Source organism: Bos grunniens, chromosome 8 (genome assembly GCF_055505025.1).
Source record: "Bos grunniens cultivar Pamir isolate PY7600 chromosome 8, Bosgru_T2T1.0, whole genome shotgun sequence".
NCBI classification, from domain to species: Eukaryota; Metazoa; Chordata; class Mammalia; order Artiodactyla; family Bovidae; genus Bos; species Bos grunniens.
In genome coordinates this window covers 12,971,429-12,994,488 of record NC_141172.1, presented here as the reverse complement: position 1 = coordinate 12,994,488, position 23,060 = coordinate 12,971,429, and the positions used below count along the sequence as shown (strand labels likewise).

The 23,060-nt window shown below is 38.7% G+C and overlaps 1 long non-coding RNA gene across 2 annotated transcripts in view; it reads left to right on the top strand.

Moving 5' to 3' along the window:
* LOC147366676 (uncharacterized) overlaps positions 1-23,060 on the top strand; it is a 277,764-nt gene that overhangs the window by 122,690 nt on the left and 132,014 nt on the right. The window contains exon 5 of one of the 2 annotated variants that reach the window (XR_015168953.1): positions 16,126-17,333. The exons of the other annotated variant lie outside the window; for it this stretch is intronic. This is a non-coding gene — a long non-coding RNA (uncharacterized LOC147366676). Of the gene's footprint in view, positions 1-16,125; positions 17,334-23,060 lie in introns of those variants that run through there. 2 annotated transcript variants of the gene reach the window in all.

Below are 23,060 nucleotides of genomic sequence, written 5' to 3'. Positions count from 1 at the left end.
TTAATTTCTCCTTTCATACTTGTTAGCATTTGTCTTACATACTGCGGTGCTCCCGTGTTGGGTGCATATATATTTATAATTGTTATATCTTCTTCTTGGATTGATCCTTTGATCATTATGTAGTGACCTTCTTTGTCTCTTTTCACAGCCTTTGTTTTAAAGTCTAATTTATGTGATACGAGTATTGTGACTCCTGCTTTCTTTTGGTCCCTATTTGCATGGAAAATCTTTTTCCAGCCCTTCACTTTCAGTCTGTATGTGTCCCCTGTTTTGAGGTGGGTCTCTTGTAGACAACATATGTAGGGGTCTTGTTTTTGTATCCATTCAGCCAGTCTTTGTCTTTTGGTTGGGGCATTCAACCCATTTACGTTTAAGGTAATTACTGATAAGTATGATCCCGTTGCCATTTACTTTATTGTTTTGGGTTCGAGTTTATACACCATTTTTGTGTTTCCTGTCTAGAGAATATCCTTTAGTATTTGTTGGAGAGCTGGTTTGGTGGTGCTGAATTCTCTCAGCTTTTGCTTGTCTGAAAAGCTTTTGATTTCTCCTTCATACTTAAATGAGATCCTTGCTGGGTACAATAATCTGGGCTGTAGGTTATTTTCTTTCATCATTTTAAGTATGTCTTGCCATTCCCTCCTGGCTTGAAGAGTTTCTATTGAAAGATCAGCTGTTATCCTTATGGGAATTCCCTTGTGTGTTATTTGTTGTTTTTCCCTTGCTGCTTTTAATATTTGTTCTTTGTGTTTGATCTTTGTTAATTTGATTAATATGTGTCTTGGGGTGTTTCTCCTTGGGTTTATCCTGTTTGGGACTCTCTGGGTTTCTTGGACTTGGGTGATTATTTCCTTCCCCATTTTAGGGAAGTTTTCCACTATTATCTCCTCAAGTATTTTCTCATGGTCTTTCTTTTTATCTTCTTCTTCTGGAACCCCTATGATTCGAATGTTGTAGCATTTAATATTGTCCTGGAGGTCTCTGAGATTGTCCTCATTTCTTTTAATTCATTTTTCTTTTATCCTCTCTGATTCATTTATTTCTACCATTCTATCTTCTAATTCACTAATCCTATCTTCTGCCTCTGTTATTCTACTATTTGTTGGCTCCAGAGTGTTTTTAATTTCATTTATTGCATTATTCATTATATATTGACTCTTTTTTATTTCTTCTAGGTCCTTGTTAAACCTTTCTTGCATCTTCTCAATCCTTGTCTCCAGGCTATTTATCTGTGATTCCATTTTAATTTCAAGATTTTGGATCAATTTCACTATCATTATTTGGAATTCTTTATCAGGTAGATTCCCTATCTCTTCCTCTTTTGTTTGGTTTGGTGGGCATTTATCCTGTTCCTTTATCTGCTGGGTATTCCTCTGTCTCTTCATCTTGTTTAAATTGCTGAGTTTGGGAGTCCTTTCTGTATTCTGGCAGTTTGTGGAGTTCTCTTTATTGTGGCGTTTCCTCGCTGTGTGTGGGTTTGTACAGGTGGCTTGTCAAGGTTTCCTGGTTAGGGAAGCTTGTGTCGGTGTTCTGGTGGGTGGAGCTGTATTTCTTCTCTTTGTTCAGTCGCGCTGTGGGGAGGGAGGGAGGGATGCTGCAAACAAATGACACTGGCGTGCGCTCGCAGTGCCTCAGCCACACTGGGTCTGCCTCCCCTCACTGCGCGTGTAGCCTCCCTGCCCACACTGCTCGGGCTCTAGGTTGTTCCGCTGGGAACAATCTGAGGCTGGCCCTGGGTTGCATGCACCTCCCAGGTCCAAGCCGCTCAGGTTCAGGCACTCAGGTAGTCCTCAGAGGCGCAGACTCAGTTGGGCCTGCGTTTTGTGCTCTTCCCAGGTCCGAGCAGCTCAGGTGATGAGGTGTTTGGCGAGCGCCAATGCTGCGACTTATCGCCCCCCCCCACTCGGTTATCTGGGTGTAAAACCGGCGCACCTTCTCAGGCAGATGTTGACCGTCCAGACCCCCAATAAGTTTTAGTTAGCAAAGAAGCCAGTTTTATAGATAATGTCTCTCTGGGGCTGCGATTGCCCCCTTCCTGCTCTGGCTGCCTGTCACCGGAGGGGGAAGGTCTGCAGCCGGCTATCTCTGTTTAGTCCTTTGTTCCGTGCGCGGGCTGGCGGTGTCTTAGGTTAGGGCTGGCTTTTCGCATGGTAGATATCCCACAGTCTGGTTTGCTAGCCCAAATTATTTCGCTCAGATAGTGCTCAGGGTATTCAGGCCAGATTCTTACTCTCAGCGATGCAGCCCGCGCCGCACCTCCCTGCCCAGCCCCCGCTTGCTAATGGCGGATGCAGGCGTCTGCGCTGTTTCTCCGCTGGGGGAGTTACCGTAGGGCTCTCCCCCTTGTTTTAATTAGCTAATATCTGTCACTGATTTTGTTTGGCTTAGATAAATAGGGTTTCTGTGATGACATAATCCAAAACACTAATACAGATGGAACATTTCTTTTGTATGGGGTTAAACAGTAAATTGTTAAAGCTTCATTATTAATGATACTATAACATTATAAAAAGCATTTTTATAAATTAAAAATCAGTCAGTTCAGTTCAGTTGCTCAGTTGTGTCCGACTCTTTGTGATCCCATGAACCACAGCATGCCAGGCCTCCCTGTCCATCACCAAGTCCCGGAGTTTACCCAAACTCATGTCCATTGAGTTGGTGATGCCGTCTAACCATCTTATCCTCTGTGTCCCCTTCTCCTCCTGCCTTCAATCTTTCCCAACATCAGGGTCTTTTCAAATGAGTCAGCTCTTTGCTATAGGTGGCCAAAATATTGGAGTTTTAGCTTTAGCATCAGTCCTTCCAGTGAACACCCAGGACTGATTTCCTTTAGGATGGACTGGTTGGATCCCCTTGCAGTCCAAGGGACTCTCAAGAGTCTTCACCAACACCATAGTTCAGAAGCATCAATTCTTCCACTGCTCAGCTTTCTTTATAGTCCAACTCTCACATCCATACATGACTACTGGAAAAAACGTAGCCTTGACTAGATGGACCTTTGCTGTCAAAGTAATGTCTCCACTTTTTAATATGCTGTCTAGGTTGGTCATAACTTTCCTTGCAAGGAGTAAGCGTCTTTTAATTTCAAGGCTGCAGTCAACATCTGCAGTGATTTTGGAGCCCAGAAAATAAAGTCAGCCACTGTTTCCACTGTTTCCCCATCTATTTGTCATGAAGTGATGGGACCGGATGCCATGATCTTAGTTTTCTGAATGTTGAGTTTTAAGCCTACTTTTTCACTCTCCTCTTTCACTTTCATCAAGAGGTTCTTTGGTTCTTCTTCACTATCTGCCATAAGGGTGGTGTCATCTGCATATCTGAGGTTATTGATAGTTCTCCCGGCAATCTTGATTCCAGCTTGTGCGTCTTCCAGCCCAGCATTTCTCATGATGTACTGTGCATATAAGTTAAATAAGCAGGGTGACAATATACAGCCTTGACATACTCCTTTTCCTGTTTGGAACCAGTCTGTTGTTCCATGTCCAGCTCTAACTGTTGCTTCCTGACCTGCATATAGGTTTCTCAAGAGGCAGGTCAGGTGGTCTGGTATTCCCATATCTTTCAGAATTTTCCACAGTTTATTGTCATCCACACAATCAAAGGATTTGGCATAGTCAATAAAGCAGAAATAGATGTTTTTCTGGAACTCTCTTGCTTTTTTTTGATGATCCAGCAGATGTTGGCAATTTGATCTCTGGTTCCTCTGCCTTTTCTAAAACCAGCTTGAACATCTGGAAGTTCACGGTTCATGTATTGCTGAAGCCTGGCTTGGAGAATTTTGAGCATTACTTGACTAGAGTGTGAAATGAGTGCAATTGTGCAGTAGTTTGAGAGTTCTTTGGCATTGCCTTTCTTTGGGATTGGAATGACAACTGACCTTTACCAGTCCTATGATCTCAATTTATTAAAATAAATTAGGCTATTTGATGTTTTTCATAATTTATTATTTCAATTTTGCATCTTGTTCTGAAACTGTAGGGTAACTCTCCTGCACTGTTCCATTGGAAAAGTCCTCTCATATGCATTAATTCTTACCACATCATCTTTTGCCTTTTACCTAAAGGCTGACTATTGCTTTTATGTACTTTTTATAGCATTCATAACATTCATTCTGAGAATATATTCAATTTCTACTCTGACTTTTTCAAGACTTTGGCTCAAGTACCCACTTACCTAAATGAACCAAAGTGTTCCCAAATCCTGATCTGGGAGGGAAAGGGTATCAGTGTTTTCCCCAGGCTCTCATATCACCCTCTTCATACCTCATACCTCAGTTGCAGCATTTGCATGGTATTTCAGTTATGTTTTTATTCTTTAAATAATTGCCTATTTTGTCTCACAAAATAATCAAGATAGTTTTTAGCAGATTCAAAGAAGAGATCCTAAAGTTGAAAATCACTGACATGAAGGAAAAAAACACTAAGAAGGAGAAAACCTCACCGTGATGATAGTTTTGATGGTCAAGTCTCTGATTGAGCTCATAGTTTTCTCTTGGACAAAGCAAATAGGAAAATGTAATCACTGAGACAATATTTTTATAGCACTTGGTTGTAAAATAAATTTCTCATATGATATTGTTCACATTAATAGTATTAGCAGAATGCCAATAATAGTGTAGAAACAAATATTTTGAAAAAATATAGTCATTATTTTCATCTACTTCTTTCATACAGATTCTGTTCTTAACCCCAAATCATCATCACATCATCAGTGTGTAATTTAACAAAAAAGTAGACATAGATGAGCATTTAGATCCAGATCATTTTTTTTTAAAGAGAGTTGAAGTATCCACATTAGAGTGTTATAGTTCTTTGTTAAAATTCTGCCTTTTGCATTACTGAAGGACAGACTGTATATTAAACTTCTTTATATAAAGTTACAGTAAACAAGTTACAGATACATAGTAAAGGTTGAATGAATAAGTGAAATATTTTACTCATCATTGATCAGTACACATAGTAACAAACATTCTTATTTTATACTTTGTGAACATAAATAAAAATTACAAGCTAGATGTGAAAATAGGTCACTCTTGATTTGCATATATTATTGTGATCTTATACACATAGACACACATATACACACACATATATTGAACTTTACTTTTACTCTCTTCAATAATTGATGCAGTTGGTTAAATTATATTACATTTCCCCTTCTCTTCTGTTAATTCAGTTCTTTTGAAGCAGCATAGTCTATTTGTATGCATTCAGTTCAATGTGTCCCAGAATAACAGTCTGTCCCCACCGAGTGCTATCTTTCTTTAGGTATTCAGTTCTCATTGTTACATTTTGTTTAATTCACTTCATCTTGCAGGTTTTCTCATTTAAGTTCTCAGACTTGAGACACTGAAATTTGAAATTTCAAACTTAACAAGATTTTCCTTTCTTCAGCTCCAATGGAGTTGAGCTTTGGTGAGATGAGGTTAAATATGGGGTGACCACAACTTCGTCTGCTCTTGTACACTTTTCATAGATAAAAAGCACACTAGGCTATACTTTTAAACCACGCAGTTAGTGACAGAATATGCAGTTTGCAGTGCTGTTAAAATTCCAGTACATAACTGGAATTCTAAGCACTTTATAACACTTATAGCCCAAAAATGTGGAATTCAAAATTTCACTATACCTGTTGAAATTCTAGGAGATGTTAGAGAATGATGGAATAAAATAAGGAGTTAAATATTCCCAACTACTTCAATCAGTTAATTATGAAATGAATTATTGAGTTAATGTTGACTTGCCTGCAGAACAATTTTCAATTAGTATTTCCCAGTGATTCAAAAAAAAAAAGAAAGAAAGAAAGAAAAGGGCAGATTTTAATGTTAGCATTTTTACTAAGATATTCTGTTTTTCAAGCATTCAATTCAGTTCAGTTCAGTCACTCAGTCCTGTCCGACTCTTTGTGACCCCGTGAATCTCAGCACGCCAGGCCTCCCTGTCCATCACCATCTCCCGGAGTTCACTCAGACTCACATCCATCAAGTCGGTGATGCCATCCAGCCATCTCATCCTCTGTCATCCCCTTTTCCTCCTGCCCCCAATCCCTCCCAGCATCAGAATCTTTTCCAATGAGTCAACTCTTCGCATGAGGTGGCCAAAGTACTGGAGTTTCAGCTTCAGCATCATTCCTTCCAAAGAACACCCAGGGCTGATCTCCTCTAGAATGGACTGCATTGGCTTAGTCTAACTGTAGATAGGGAGGCTTTTCAATATAAAATATTTCTCAGTCAAAATTACATGTTATATATACACACACACACACACACACACACACACACACATATATATATATATATATAAGTTATATATAAAAGTTCTCTTCCTCTGCTCTACTGGTATCCATTGCATTCCCAGACTTCATCATGGTAATGCATTCATTTGCTTCATTTTCTATTTTTTTGTTAGTTCTTTAAATTCTTTAACAAAATACTGGAGCACTGAGAGCTTTTATGCATGATGTTTATGTGCTAAAGCTGTATGACCTTTTCAAAATTCTTCCATTCATTTTGCTGGAAATTGTTTGTCATACAACTGAAATACAGTGGTTTTGACAGAATCAAGTAGCTTCAGGTTTTGAGTTATACAACTATGATTTTTATTAAGGCAGAAGAGAAATTCAAAGAAAATTATCTAAATTATTTTTAAAAAGTTATACAAGATAAGACATAGAAAGAATTCAGTATATAAAAATAAACTAAAACTTACAAGGAGAATTCTTGATCTTCATTCTAGACCTTGAGTATTTGTTATTTCATTAAGTCACTCAACCATAAATGTTTTTTCAGGCAGGCTCAAAACAAAGATTTCTTGAAATGAAACGTGAATTTCACCCACTATAGATTTTCAGAAAGCTATAATCGAATAAATAAAATAAACACATACATTTCTGCTACATTAGATAATGATAGAAAGATTCAGATTTTAGAAAATGAAGACAGTCCTTCCAACTGGGGAAACACAAAAGCCTTCTAGAGAAGATGGTACATGAGGTAGCCCTGAAAAGACCAGGAGAATTTGAATAAATGTGGATTAGAAGAAGGTATTTTAGACAGAGGGATTTGCTAAAAGTTAAATATAGTGGGAGAGTCACAGTGTTTGTTTTGCTTTAGTTTAATTTATTTTTCTATAACTTAAAAAAAAAAGTACTATTATAGTTACCTGCTTCCCAGTGGTAAAGAATCTCCCTGCCAATGCAGGAGATGCAAGAGACACAGTGTCGATCCCTGGGTCAGGAAGATCCCCTGGAGGAGGAAATGGCAACCCAGTCCAGTATTCTTGCCTGGAAAATTCCATGGACAGAGGAGCCTGGTAGGCTACTGTCCATGGGGTTGCAAGGAGTCGGACTTGGCTGAGCGCACACACAACGTATAGTTTTGTGACAGATATAAAATCCTTGAATGTATTTTCACACTTTCAAGTGCACCTGGGACATTTCCAAAAATGAACCACAAGCTGAAGCATAATGGAAATCTGAAGAAGTTTCAAAGGTTGGAATCATATTAGTATGTCTCTGACTACAGAGCAAAAAAACTCTGGAAACTACATTCCAAATAGATAAGTAGAAAGTGCTTACATATTTAAAAGTTAGGAAGCAAACTCTTAAGTAACTCATGGATCAATTAGATATCATAGTGTAAATTTTAAACTATTTTGGACCAAGTACTAAAATGCCACATATCAAAGCTTGTGAAATAAAGCTAAACTTGTGCTTAGAAGAAATGATACATGTTTGTGTATTTTAAGCATAACCTGCAAGTTAATAATACAGACATTCAGCCCCAGAAGTTATTTTTCACAAAGGCAAAAAATAAAACTCAAAAAAATAGAAGGAAGTAAATCATAAAGACATAACTATAAAAGTTGATAAAATACTGGCAAAATATGAAACATAGAGGATTAATGAGTTAGAAGCTTTGCTTTGAAAATACTAATATAATTGATAAGTCTCTGTGAACATTTTTATGAAGGAAAAAAGTGCTATCACTGCAGAACCTGAAAGCACTAAAAATCAGAAGTGAATATTATAAAATATACTGATAAATTAAACATTTGGAATAAATAGAAACAACTGGCTGTATTTTTAAATATCAGCAACATTTACAACATCTTTTTTACAAATACAATTTTAGAAAACCTTAAAACATTTTTAGAAAAGGACTAAACCTAAAAAATAATGCTTAGGAATCTGTGCAATACAAAACACTGTTTAGGAAAGTTAAGAATAACTTAAATAAACTGAAGTGGTAAACCATGTTCATGGATTAAAAGATGCAGTACTGTGATAAGATCAGTTGGCCTCAAATTGCTTTACAGACTCTAAGCAGTTTCAATGAAAATACTAACAGTTTCTGGTGAAATCTGAAAATCTGGAGGGACAAGAATATCCAAACACTGGTAAAAAAAAAAAAAAATATATATATATATATATATATATGGAAAGTCTATACTATCAAACACCATCGTGTATTTTAAAGATACAATAATTAAGAAAGTATAATATTGCCATAATGATCAACAAAGAGACCCCTCAAAAGGGAAAGACTCTTGAGAACATTCATCACATATATACAGGCACTTGATTTATGACAAAGATGATACTTCAGAAAATGGGTCAATGATATTTTCAGTTGGATACTGGATCAGTTGGATGTCCATATGATAATAGTAGAAAATTGACTCCTACATTACAATATACATAAAATTCTAAAAAATTTGATTCCTACTTGTATGTAAGAAAAAATGTCTACATGTGCAACAAGAGCTGTGTATGAGAATGCTTAGAACAGTGTTATTTCCAATAACCTAAACATGAAACAAACCTCAAATCCTTTGTCTTATAGATTAGGCAAGTTACTGATTACAAATTATTATGAATTTTAAATTTTGTTGTATGATCCAATATGATCATTAATTTAGCTTCACACTTACATATTCTACATTTTCCTGTAATGCGTTGTGCCTTGCCATTTAAAAAGTGAAAGAAAAAACTCTTAGAATTAATGTTGCATGTGAAATACCAATGTATTTAGAACTGACACTCTACATTTGAAAATTTGCAGATAAAGCTATATATGACTTAGAGGTAATTACACAGTATTAAACAGATTGTTTATTCACCAAGAAAAAAGATAAAATTGCTAAAATCATAAATGAGATTCTATCACTACTGATCCTATGAATATTGAATAATAATAAATACTACAAAACCTCTATGTCCATAAAGTGGCCAATTACTTGCCAGAGACACTCTGCCCAATCTCACATATGAAAAAAGCATATAACCAAGTAGGTGTATATCATATAAATTTATTAAATTATTTGACTCTTTAAATTGAAGCATAACTGGTTTATAATGTTGTATTACTTTCAGGCACACAACACAATGATTCAATAATTAACAACCTTCCAAAACAGAAAGCACCTGACAACAATAATTTCACTTATGGATTCTAACAACTTTTTAAGGAATATATGGCAGCACATCTCTATAATCTCATCCAGAAAACAGAAGCAGAGAGAATGCTTCCTAATTCATTCTGAAGTCAGCATTTTGCTAATACCAACACCAGACAGACATTACAAGAAAGGAAACTACAGGACAATATTCATCATCAGTTCAGTCACTCAGTCATGTCTGACTCTTTGCAACTCCAGGGACTGCAGCACACCAGGCTTCCCTGTCCATCACCAACTTCCGGAGCTTGCTGAGACCCATGTCCATTGATTCAGTGATGCCGTCCAACATCTCATCCCCTGTCGTCCCCTTCTCCTCCGGCCTTCAATCTTTCCAAAAATCAGGGTCTTTCATTGAGTCAGTCATAATAGATGTGAAAATCCTCAACAAAATATTTTAGAAATAAAATCTAATAACATATAAAACGACACATAACCAGCACCAAACGGAACATATCCCAGTCTGGTTCAGGGTTCAAATATCAATTTGATATAATCCATGACATCAACAGGCTGAAGAAGTAAAGTGATATCAGTTCAGTTAAGTTTAGTTCAGTTGCTCAGTCGTGTCTGACTCTTTGCAACCCCATGAATCGCAGCACGCTAGGCCTCCCTGTCCATCACCAACTCCCAGAGTTGACTCAGACTCACGTCTATCAAGTCGGTGATGCCATCCAGCCATCTCATCCTCTGTTGTCCCCTTCTCCTCCTGCCCCCAATCCCTCCCAGCATCAGAGTCTTTTCCAATGAGTCAACTCTTCGCATGAGGTAGCCAAAGTATTGGAGTTTCAGCTTTAGCATCATTTCTTCCAAAGAAATACCAGGGCTGATCACCTTTAGAATGGACTGGTTGGATCTCCTTGCAGTCCAAGGGACTCTCAAGAGTCTTCTCCAACACCACAGTTCAAAAGCATCAATTCTTCGGTGCTCAGCTTTCTTCACAGTCCAACTCTCACATCCATACATGACCACTGGAAAAACCAAGAGAAGAGGAATAGGTTTGTTAAGAAATCCTTTGTTTCACCTGCAAGTTTTGTTTGTTTGTTTTTTCCCATGGAGTGTATTCATATTACTTGTGTAAGTAAATTATGTTCTACTTAAAAGTGGAAACATATTTGATTCCATTAGAAAAAAAAAAAAATTAAAGCAGAGAGAGATCTAAGCCAAGTAGCTCTACAATGAGGCTTGTGGGTCCCTGTTAAGATTGCCAGGCCTCAGATTTCACTTTATTATATAGATAAAATACTAGATAAGCAATAAAGACATTTCCCGGTCTCAAAAATTCCTTCAAAGCAAACTATTTCAGAAATGACTACTTGATATGTTTCTATATCCAGAAGATTCTTCTCTGACACATCACTAAAATCTGTAGAGCTCAGAGCTATTGTTTTCTAGACATATATTCCTAGCCATTTCTTTTCATTTTTCTTTGTACCCAGAATTCTGTCCTTGACCTTTTATTTCTTTTCCATTTTTTAAAATCTTCTCAGAAAAGATTAGCTTCTAAATATAAGTTGATGACCCATTTCTCTCTTGTTGCCAAATGTGTTGCAAGCTCTAGATTCAGTCATGTATCTAAGTACCTGGAGAAAGTTTTCATTCAGTGGATGTGCAGGTAGCTCCTTTTCCTGAAACATCTCTATCTGAGTAATACCTGTGCATTTATGGCGGTAACTGTGCGGCGTTGGAGAGACTTTGAGGAGATACCCCACATCCAAGGGCAAAGGAGAAGCCCCAGCAAGACTGTAGGAGGGGCAAAATCACATTTGGAATCAAACCCCATACCTGTCAGAGATGCTCAGAGGGCTCAAACAAAACCTTGTGCACACCAGGACCCAAAGACCCCATAGACTGAGACAGAACTGTGTTTGGGTGTCTGCTGAGGAGATAAGAGTCAGCAGTGGACTGCTGCAGGGGCAGGGGCTCTGGGTGAGGTAGACCTGGGTATGGTATAAGCCCTCTTGGAGGAGGTTGCTATTAACCCACCATAGAGCCAGCAAAACTTTCACAGGACTGGGGAAACAGACTTTGGGAGGGCATAAACAGAAACTTGTGCACACCAGGATCCAGGAAAAGGATCCTGGTGAAAGTGACCCCATAAGAGACTGGCCAAGACGTGTCTGTGAGTGTCCAGGCATCTCCGGAGGAGGCGTGGCTTGGCAGTGGCCTGCTGCAGGGCTGGAGGCACTGAATGTAGCAGTGGCTGCATGGGACCTTTTGAAGGAGGTCTCCATTGTTTTCATTACATCTACCATAGTTTCAGTTCAGTTCAGTTCAGTTCAGTCGCTCAGTCCTGTCCGACTCTTTGTGACCCTATGAATCACAGCACTCCAGGCCTCCCTGTCCATCACCAACTCCCGGAGTTCAATCAAACTCATGTGCATCGAGTTGGTGATGCCATCCAGCCATCTCACCTCTGTTGTCCCCTTCTCCTCCTGCCCCCAATCCCACCACAGTTTGGCCTCAGGTCAAATAACAGGGAGGGAACATAGGCCCTCCATTCAACAGAAAATTGGATTAAAGATTTACTGAGCATGGCCTCACCCATCAGAACAAGACCCAGTTTCCCTCTCAGTCAATCTCTGCCATCAGGAAGCTTCCATAAGCCTCATCCTTCTCCATCAGAGGGCAGACAGAATGAAACCACAATCACAGACAACTAATCAATGATCACATGGATGACAGCCTTGTCTAACTCAAGGAAACTATGACCCATGTTGTGTTCAGTTTAGTTCAGTCGCTCAGTCATATCTGACTCTTTGCAATCCTGTGGACTGCAGCATGCCAGGCCTCCCTGTCCATCACCAACTCTCAGACTTTACTCAAACTCAGGTCCATCGAGTCGGTGATGCCATCCAACCACCTCATCCTCTGTCATCCACCTTTCCTCCTGGCTTCAATCTTTTCCAGCATCAGGGTCTTTTCCAATGAGTCAGTTCTTCACATGAGGTGGCCAAAGTATTGGAGTTTCAGCTTCAGCATCAGTCCTTCCAATGAACACCCAGGACTGATCTCCTTTAGGACAGACTGGTTGGATCTCCTTGCAGTCCAAGGGACTCTCAAGAGTCTTCTCCAACACCAAGTTCAAAAGCATCAATTCATCAGTGCTCAGCTTTCTTTATAGTCCAACTCTCACATTTATACATGACTACTGGAAAAAACATAGCTTTGACTAGACAGACTTTGTTGGCAAGTAATGTCTCTGCTTTTCAATATGCTGTCTAGGTTAATCATAACTTTTCTTCCAAAGAGCAAGCATCTTTTAATTTCATGGCTTCAGTTACCACCTGAAGTGATTTTGGAGCCCCCCAAAATAAAGTCTGTCACTGTTTCCACTGTCTCCCCATCTATTTCCCATAAAGTGATGGGACCACATGCCATGATCTTAGTTTTCTAAATGTTGAGTTTTAAGCCAACGTTTTCACTCTCCTCTTTCAATTTCATCATGAGGCTCTTTACTTCTTTTTTGTTTTCTGCCATAAGGGTGGTGACATCTGCATATCTGAGGTTATTGATATTTCTCCTGGCAATCTTGATTCTAGCATGTGCTTCATCCAGCCCAGCATTTGTCAAGATGTATTCTCCATATAAGTTAAATAAGCAGGGTGAGAAAATACAGCCTTGATATACTCCTTTACCTATTTGGAACCAGAATGTTGTTCCATGTACAGCTCTAACTGTTGCTTCTTGACCTGCATACAGATTTCTTAAGAGGCAGGTCAAAAGTTTGCTGTGATCCACACAGTCAAAGTCTTTGGCATAGTCAATAAAGTAGAAGTACATGTTTTTCTGGAACTCTCTTGCTTTTTCAATGATCCAGAGGATGTTGGCAATTTGATCTCTGGTTCCTCTGCATTTTCTAAATCCAGCTTGAACATCTGGAAGCTCACAGTTCACATACTGTTGAAGCCTGGCTTGGAGAAATTTGAGCATCACTTGACTAGCGTGCGAGATGAGTGCAATTGTGAGGTAGTTTGAACATTCTTTGGCTGTGCCTTTCTTTGGGATTTGGAATGAAAACTGACCTTTTCCAGTCCTGTGGCAACTGCTGAATTTTCAAAATTTGCTGACATATTGAGTACACCACTTTCACAGCATCATCTTTTAGGATTTGAAATAGCTCAACTTTAATTCCATCACCTCCACTAGCTTTCTTCATAGTGATGGTTCCTAAGGCCCACTTGACTTCGCATTCTTGGATGTCCTGCTCTAGGTGAGTGATCATATCACCCTGATTATATGGGTCATGAAGACTTTTTTGTATAGTTCTTCTGTGTATTCTTGCCACCTCTTCTTAATATATTCTGCTTCTGATATGTCCATACAATTTCTGTCCTTTATTGTATTCATCTTTGCATGAAATGTTCCCTTGGTGTCTCTAATTTTCTTGAAGAGATCTCTAGTCTTTCCCATTGTATTGTTTTTCTTATTTCTTTGCCTTAATCACTGAAGAAGTCTTTCTTATTTCTCCTTGCTATTTTTTGGAACCCTGCAATCAAATGGATATATCTTTCCTTTTCTTCTTTGCCTTTCACTTCTCTTCTTTTCACAGCTGTTTGTAAGGCCTCCTCAGACAACTATTTTGCCTTTGCATTTCTTTCCCTTGAGGATGGTCTTGATCCTTGCCTCCTGTAAAATGTCATCTCCATCCATGGTTCTTCAGGCATTCTGCCTATCAGATCTAATCCTTTGAATCTATTTCGCACTTCCACTGTGTAGTCGTAAGGGATGTGATTTAGGTCATACCTGAATGGTCTAGTGGTTTTCCCTACTTTCTTCAATTTAAGTCTGAATGTGGCAATAAGGAGTTCATCATCTGAGCCACAATCAGCTTCTGGTTTTGTTTTGTATGACTGTATAGAGCTTCTTGCTCTTTGATGGCGAAGAATATAATCAACCTGATTTTGGTATTGACCATCTGGTGATGTCCATGTGTAGAATCTTCTCTTGTGTTTTTGGAAGAGGGTGTTTACTATGACCAGTGTGTTCTCTTTGCAAAACTCTATTAGCCCTTGCCCTGCTTCATTCTGTACTCCAAGGCCAAATTTGCCAGTTACTCCAGGTATTTCTTGACTTCCTACTTTTGCATTCCAGTCCCCTATAATGAAAAGGAATTCTTCTTTGGGTGTTAGTTCAATAAGGTCTTGTAGGTCTTCCTAGAAACATTCAACTTCAGCTTCTTCAGCATTACTGGTCAGAGCATAGACTTGGATTACTGTCTTACTGAATGGTTTGCTTGGTAACAAACAGAGATCACTCTTGATTTTGAGATTGCATCCAAATACTGCAGTTTGGACTTTTGTTGACTATGATGGTTCCTCCAGTTCTTCTGAGGGATTCTTGCCCACAGTAGAAGATATATTTGTCATCTCAGTTAAATTCACCTATTCAAATCCATTTTAGTTCTCTGATTCCTAAAATGTTGACATTCAGCCTCGCCATCTCCTGTTTGATCACTGCCAATTTACCATGATTCATGGACCTAAACATTCCAGGTTCCTATGCACTATTGCTCTTACAGCATCAGACTTTAGTTCCATCACCAGTCACATCCACAACGGGGTGTTATTTTTGCTTTGGCTCCATCTCTTCATTCTTTCTGGAGTTATTTCTCTACTGATCTCCAGTAGCATATTGGGTACCTACCGACTTGGGGAGTTCATCTTTCAGTGTCCTATCTTTTTGCCTTTTCGTACTGTTTGTGGGATTCTCAAGGCAAGAATACTGAAGTGGTTTGTCATTCCCTTCTCCAGTGGACCACATTTTGTCAGAACTCTCCACCATGACCCGTCTGTCTTGGGTGGCCCTACAGGGCATGCCTCATAGTTCCATTGAGTTAGACAAGGCTGTGGCCATGTGATCAGATTGATTAGTTTTCTGTTATTGTGGTTTTCAGTCTGTCTGCCCCCTGATGGAGAAGGATAAGAGGCTTATGGAAAACTGGGTCTTGTTCTTATGCTTGGGGCCACTTTCAATAAATCTTTAATCCAATTTTCTGTTGAAGCATGGGGCTGTGTTCCCTCCCTGTTATTTACCTGGGGCCAAGCTATGCTAGAAATAATGAAGACAATGGAGACCTCCTTCAAAAGGTCCCATGCAGGCACTGCTACACTCAGTGCCCCCAACCCTGTAGCAGGTCACTGCCAACCCATGCCTCCACTGGTGACTCCTAGATACTCACAGGTAAGCCTGGGTCTGTTTCTTGTGGGGTCACTGTTCCTTTCTCAAGTCCTGGTGCTCACAAGGTTCTGTTTGTGCCCTTCAAATGTTTGTTTCCCCAGTCCTGTGTAAGTTCTGGAAGTTCTATGGTGGGTTAATGGCAACATCCTCCAAGAGGGCTTATGCCATACTCAAGTCTGCTGCACCCAGAGCCTCTGCCCCTGTGGAAGTCCACTGCTGATAAGAGTGTCCATAGGAGACACTCAAACACAGTTCTGTTACAATCTCTGTGGGGTCTTCAGGTCCTGGTGTACACAAGGTTTGTTTGAACCCTCTGAACATCTCTGGTATGTATGGGATTTGACTCTAAATGCGATTTTGACCCTGCTACCATCTTGCAGGAGCTTCTCCTTTGCCCTTGGATGTATCTCCTTAAAGTCTCTCCAGCACTGTGCAGCCACTGCTCTAGCACCTACCATCTTGCTGGGGCTTCTCTGCTCTTGCCTTGTAGGGCCACTCAAGACGGGTCATGGTGGAGAGTTCTGACAAAACATGGTCCACTGGAGAAGGGAATGGCAAATAACTTCAGTGTTCTTGCCTTGAGAACCCCAGGAACAGTATGAGAAGGCTAAAAGATAGGACACTGGAAGATGAACTCCCCAGGTACATAGGTGCTAAATATGCTACTGGAGATCAGTGGAGAACTAACCCCAGAAAGAAAGAAGAGATGGAGCCAAAGCAAAAACAACACCCAGTTGTGGATGTGACTGGTGATGGAACTAAAGTCAGATGCTATAAAGAGCAATATTGCATAGGAACCTGGAATGTTTAGGTCCACGAATCAAGGTAAATTGGCAGCGGTCAAACAGGAGATGACAAGGCTGAATGTCAACATTTTAGGAATCAGCGAACTAAAATGGACTGAAATGGGTGAATTTAACTCAGATGACCATTATATCTCCTACTGTGGACAAGAATCAGAAGAACTGAAGAAACCATCATAGTCAACAAAAGAGTCTGAACTACAGTATTTGGATGCAATCTCAAAGAAGACAGAATGATCTCTGTTTGTTTCCAAAGCAAACCATTCAATATCACAGTGATCCAAGCCTATGCTCTGACCAGTAATGCTGAAGAAGCTGAAGTTGAATGTTTCTAGGAAGACCTACAAGACCTTCTAGAACAACTCCCAAAGAATTCCTTTTCATTATAGGGGACTGGAATGCAAAAGTAGGAAGTCAAGAAATACCTGGAGTAACTGGCAAATTTGGCCTTGGAGTACAGAATGAAGCAGGGCAAAGGCTAATAGAGTTTTGCAAAAAGAATGCACTGGTCATAGCAAACACCCTCTTCCAAAATCACAGGAGAAGACTCTATACATGGACATCACCAGACGGTCAATACCAAAATCAGATTGATTATATTCTTTACAGTCAAAGAGGGAGAAGCTCTATACAGTCAGACAAAACAAGACCAGAAGCTGACTGTGGTTCAGATGATGAACTCCTTATTGCCAAATTCAGACTTAAATTGAAGAAAGTAGGGAAAACCATTAGGCCATTCAGGTATGACATAAATCTGTCCCTTACAACTATACAGTGGAAGTGATAAATATATTCAAGGAATTAGATCCATAACAGAGTGCCTGAGGAACTATGGACAGAGGTTTGTGACACTGTACAGGAGGCAGGGATCAAGACCATCCCCAAGAAAAAGAAATGCCAAAAGGCTAAATGGTTGTCTGAGGAGGGCTTACAAACAGCTGTGAAAAGAAGAGAAGTGAAAGGCAGAGGAGAAAAGGAAAGATATACCTATTTGAATGCAGAGTTCCAAAGAGTAGCAAGGAGAGATAAGAAAGCCTTCCTTGGTGTTCAATGCAAAGAGATGGGGGGGGGGGGGGGAAGAATAGGAAAGACTAGAGATCTCTTCAAGAAAATTAGAGATACCAAGGGAACATTTCATTCAAAGATGGGCACAATAAAGGACAGAAATTGTATGGACGTATCAGAAGCAGAATTTATTAAGAAGAGGTGGAAAGAATACACAGAAGAACTATACAAAAAGGGTCTTCATGACCCAGATAATAATGATGGTGTGATCACTCACCTAGAGCCAGACATCCAGGAATGTGAAGTCAGGAGGCCTAGGAAGCATCACTATGAAGAAAGCTAGTGGAGGTGATGGAATTCCAGTTGAGCTATTTCAAATCCTAAAAGATGATGCTGTGAAAGTTGTGCACACAATATGTCAGCAAATTTCGAAAATTCAGCAGTTGCCACAGGACTGGAAAAGGTCAGTTTTCATTCCAATCCCAAAGAAAGGCAAAGCCAAAGAATGCTCAAATTACCACACATTGCACTCATCTCACATGCTAGTCAAGTAATGCTCAAAATTCTCCAAGCCAGGCTTCAACAGTATGTGAACTTTGAGCTTCCAGATGTTCAAGCTGGATTTAGAAAATGCAGAGGAACCAGAAATCAAATTGCCAACATCCTCTGGATCATCAAAAAAGCAAGAGAGTTCTAGAAAAACATGTACTTCTACTTTATTGACTATGCCAAAACCTTTGACTGTGTGGATCACAGCAAACTTTTGAAAATTCTTCAAGAGATGGGAGTACCAGACCACCTGACCTGCCTCTTGAGAAATCTGTATGCAGGTCAAGAAGCAACAGTTAGAGCTGGACATGGCACAACATTCCGGTTCCAAATAGGTAAAGGAGTACATCAAGTCTGTATGTTGTCACCTGCTTATTTAACTTATATGCAGAGTACATCCTGAGAAATGCTGGGCTGGATGAACCACAAGCTGAAATCAAGATTGCCAGGAGAAATATCAATAACCTCAGATATGCAGATGACACCACCCTTATGGCAGAAAGTGAAGAAATAAAGAGCCTCTTGATGAAATTGAGAGAGGAGAGTGAAAAAGTTGGCTTCAAACTCAACATTCAGAAAACTAAGATCATGGCATCCAGTCCCATCACTTTACGGGAAATAGATGGGTAAACAGTGGAAACAGTGACAGATTTTATTTTCTTGGGGCTCTAAAATCACTACAGATGGTGACTGCAGCCATGAAATTAAAACACATTGCTCCTTGGAAGAAAAGTTATGACCAACATACACAGTATATTAAAATGCAGAAACATTACTTGCCAACAAAGTTCCATCTAGTGAAAGCTATGGTTTTTCCAGTAGTCATATATGGTGTGGGCGTTGGACTATAAAGAAAGCTGAGCATGAAGAATTGATGCTTTAGAACTTTGATGTTGGAGAAGACTCTTGGGCATCCCTTTCACAGCAAGGAGATCCAAACAGTTCATCCAAAAGGAAATCAGTCCTGAATATTCATTGAAAGGGCTGATGCTGAATCTGAAGCTCCAATACTTTGTCCACCTGACTCATTTGAAAAGACCCTGATGCTGGGAAAGATGTAAGGCGGGAGGAGAAGAGGACAGCAGAGGATGACATGGTTGTATGGGATCACTGACTCAGTGGAGATGAGTTTGACTAAACTCTGGGAGTTGGTGATGGACAGGGAGCCCTGGCATGCTGCAGTCCATGGGGTCGCAAAGAGTAGGACATGATTGAGCCACTGAACTGAACTGAATACCTGTGTACTCAATGTTCCCTAATTTGGGTTAAACATATGCCGACCATCCACTTAGTTTCCTAAACAAATAATAAGTTATTTCCTTTGTGCTTCTGTTCAGTCTTTGTTATTGGATTTCTCCACCAGGCCTGTTGCTGCTTATTTCTGTTTAATACATCCACATTTTCACCTTATGTCAGACTCTTATCATTTCTCACTCTGATTTTGCAGTACTGTCCTTATGGTGTTTCATAGACTAAGCCGAGTCTATTCTCCTTATCACTGAAAGAGCTTTCTACCACACAAATCTGATCATGTTATTTACTACTGTTTCATTTTAAAGTATCTCCTATTGCTTTCAGAATGTTAAAAAGAAAATTATCTTGACATAAAAAAAGACTCTTCCCTCTATCTGCAGCCTCCTATCCAACCACTTTAGTGCTTACTTCCTCCCAATGACAATTCCTGGCATGAAATAGCACACTTTTTATTTTTTAATTCACAAGGTGTTTTAATGAGGTATAATTTAAACACCATAAATTTTCACCAGTGTTGGCTGTTGAAATTTGATAATTTTAGTCATATTGTACCATCATTACCACAACCCAGTTTTTTAATATCTCCATCACTCAAAAAAAATTCTCTTGAGTACATTTGTAATTATTTTTTAATCCTATATCAGCCTCAGGCAATCATGACATACTTCCAGTCTTTATGAATAATACAGTATAAATAATCTGCCTTTTCTGGGTATTTCCTATAAGTGGAATCATACAATATGTAACATTTTGCATCTAGCATAATATTTTTGATGCTCATACATATTATAGCATATATTACTCAGTGTTTTATACTTTTCATTGTTGGAAGTTATCCTATTTTATATTATACATTTGGTTTATGCATTCACCAGCTGATAGACATTTGGATTGTTTCCAGATTTGGGCTATCATGGATGATGCTGCTAAGAATATTTACATAGAAGCCTTTTGTGCACAGATGTTTTCACTTCTCTTGGATAGAATCCTAGGAATGGAATTGCTGGATCATATGGTAGCTTTATGTTTAACTTTTTAAGAAACTGACAAAATATTTTCCAAGTAATTATACATTCTTACATTCCCACCCCCGGCCCCTGCAATGTATGAAGTTTCCGAATGCTTCATATTCTTGCCATTACTTGGAATTGACTGTCTTTTGATTATAAACATTCTATTGGGTATTATTACATTGTGGTTCAGTTACTGTTTCCCTACTGAAAAATAATATAGAGCACCTTTTCTTGCACTTATCAACTATTTCTATGTCTTCTTTGGTGAAATGTCTGTTCTCATGTCCATTTCCTCTTTTGAGTTGTTTCTTATATTATTGTGCTTTAAATATTTTGGCATATTATTTGCAAGTATGGCCTCCTAGCTTGTGGACTGTTGTTTCATTTTTTAAATGCTAAGTTTCCAATTTTAAAGTAACAAATGCTTTTGGAGTTTTATATAAGAATATAAGAATTCTTTGTCTAACTCCAAGTAATGAAGAGTTTCGTGTATTTTTTTTTCATTGTTGTTCAGAGGTTTTATTACTTTAGTTCTTACGTTTGTGTTTATGATATGTTTTGAGTTGATTTTTGTGTATGATATGAGTAAAGAATGTGGGGTTTTTGTTTGTTTGTTTTTTACTTTGTTCAATTGTCTCAGAACTAGTTAGTGAAAGGACTCTCCATTACCTATTTAATGTCTTGGTATTTTTGTTGAAAGCCAATTGACTGAAATTATAAATGTAATTTCTGAAATATCAGTTCTCTTCCATTTATCTTTATCCCTATCCTGATCACTGTCATAGTGTCTTGATCACTTTACCTTTAAAGTAAGTTTTAAAATCACACATTTTAAGTCCTCTAATTTTGTCCTATTTTTCAAAGTTGGAGAAACTTTATTGGTCATACTTTGCTGGTGGACATGGTCAGTCATCTAACCATTAGGTCAAATAGTTTGGCATAAAATCTAGCGATTTTTAAACATTTATCCCAGAAAAGTGAAGACTTACCACCAGGCAGAAGCTTATACACACGTTTTCAAAGCAATTTTATTTGTAATAGCCTTAAACTGGGATATATGTACCCATCCTTCAGTGGTGAATGGTTAAGTCAACTGTTGTGTATTCCTACTATGGGATACTACTCAGCAGTACAGGAGTATGAACTATTATACATCCAACAACTTGGATGAGCATCAAGGAAATAAAGTGAAAAATGTCAAACTCAAAAGAATATCTACTGTATGATTCCACTTATATAACATTTGTGAAATAACATGAGAATAGAGATGGATATTGATTAGTAATTGCCAAGTGATGGAGGCAGGGGAGTTGCATGGTTGTAAAAGGATGACATGAAGGAAAATTTTGGTATAGTCACGTATCTTAGTGGTGCTTGTAGTTACCCAGAGTCGCATGTGATAAAATTGCATGGAGGTACACACACACACACACAGATGAGTGTATATATAGCTGGTAAAATCTAAATAACCTCTGTGGCTTTGGCTTGTACCAATAACAACTTTCTGGTTTAGATATTTTACTATAATTCTGAAAGATGTTAATATTGGGAGACCCTGGGAAAGTGATTCTGAGAACTACCCTGTGCTTTTATTTACAATATCTTATGAATCCATAATAATTTAAAAATAAGAAGTTGGAAAAAGAAAAAATATACAAAATACATATGAAAAAACAGAATTCAGGGTTTCTTAAGAATGTATTTCAATTCTGAAAAATAATGTTAAAAAAGTAATAAGCCCTACTAAGAACTTTTAAAAAGTAAAGAACATTGTATAAAACAAAGGAAATAAATGCCCAAAAGATATAAGAAATCTGAAGAATTTTTACATAGAGATAGTTGTTGTTAATATCCTGGTGTATATATTTTTCTTTTTGTGAATATAATAAATATTGTCTTGCAATATGCTTTAAAAAATCAACTACATTGTAAGAATTTTACCATATAATTAAATATTATTCCACAATGTTATTTTAAATGTTTATATAAAAGGGAAATGTGTTCTCTTGTTACAGAGTTTCCACATATTTCCCTTTTATATAAAGAAATTATTGGACATTTAATGAGGTTCCTAATTTTACTATAGCAAACAGGTGCAATAAACATTTTTTTAGATTTCATTTTTTCAGATATACACTTGTATTATTTATTTAGGATATATTTGTAGATAGGAATTCTAGGTAAAAATTGAGTACATATCTAAGATTTTTAAAAATATCTTAAAATTCAGTTCAGTTCAATTCAGTCGCTCAGTCATGTCCGACTCTTTGCGACCCCATGAATGGCAGCACGCCAGGCCTCCCTGTCCATCACCAACTCCCGGAGTTCACCCAGACTCACGTCCATCGAGTCAGTGATGCCATCCAGCCATCTTATCCTCTGTCGTCCCCTTCTCCTCCTGCCCCCAATCCCTCCCAGCATCAGAGTCTTTTCCAATGAGTCAACTCTTCGCATGAGGTGGCCAAAGTACTGGAGTTTCAGCTTTAGCATCATTCCTTCTAAAGAAATCTCAGGGCTGATCTCCTTCAGAATGGACTGGTTGGATCTCCTTGCAGTCCAAGGGACTCTCAAGAGTCTTCTCCAACACCACAGTTCAAAAGCATCAATTCTTCGGTGCTCAGCCTTCTTCACAGAAAAATTACTCTTGACTAATTATACCAACTTCCCTGGTGGCTCAGAGGGTAAAGCGTCTATCTACAGTACCGGAGACCCGGGTTCGAGCCCTGGGTTGGGAAGATCCCCTGGAGAAAGAGATGGCAATCCACTGCAGTACTATTGCCTGGACAGAGGAGCCTGGTAGG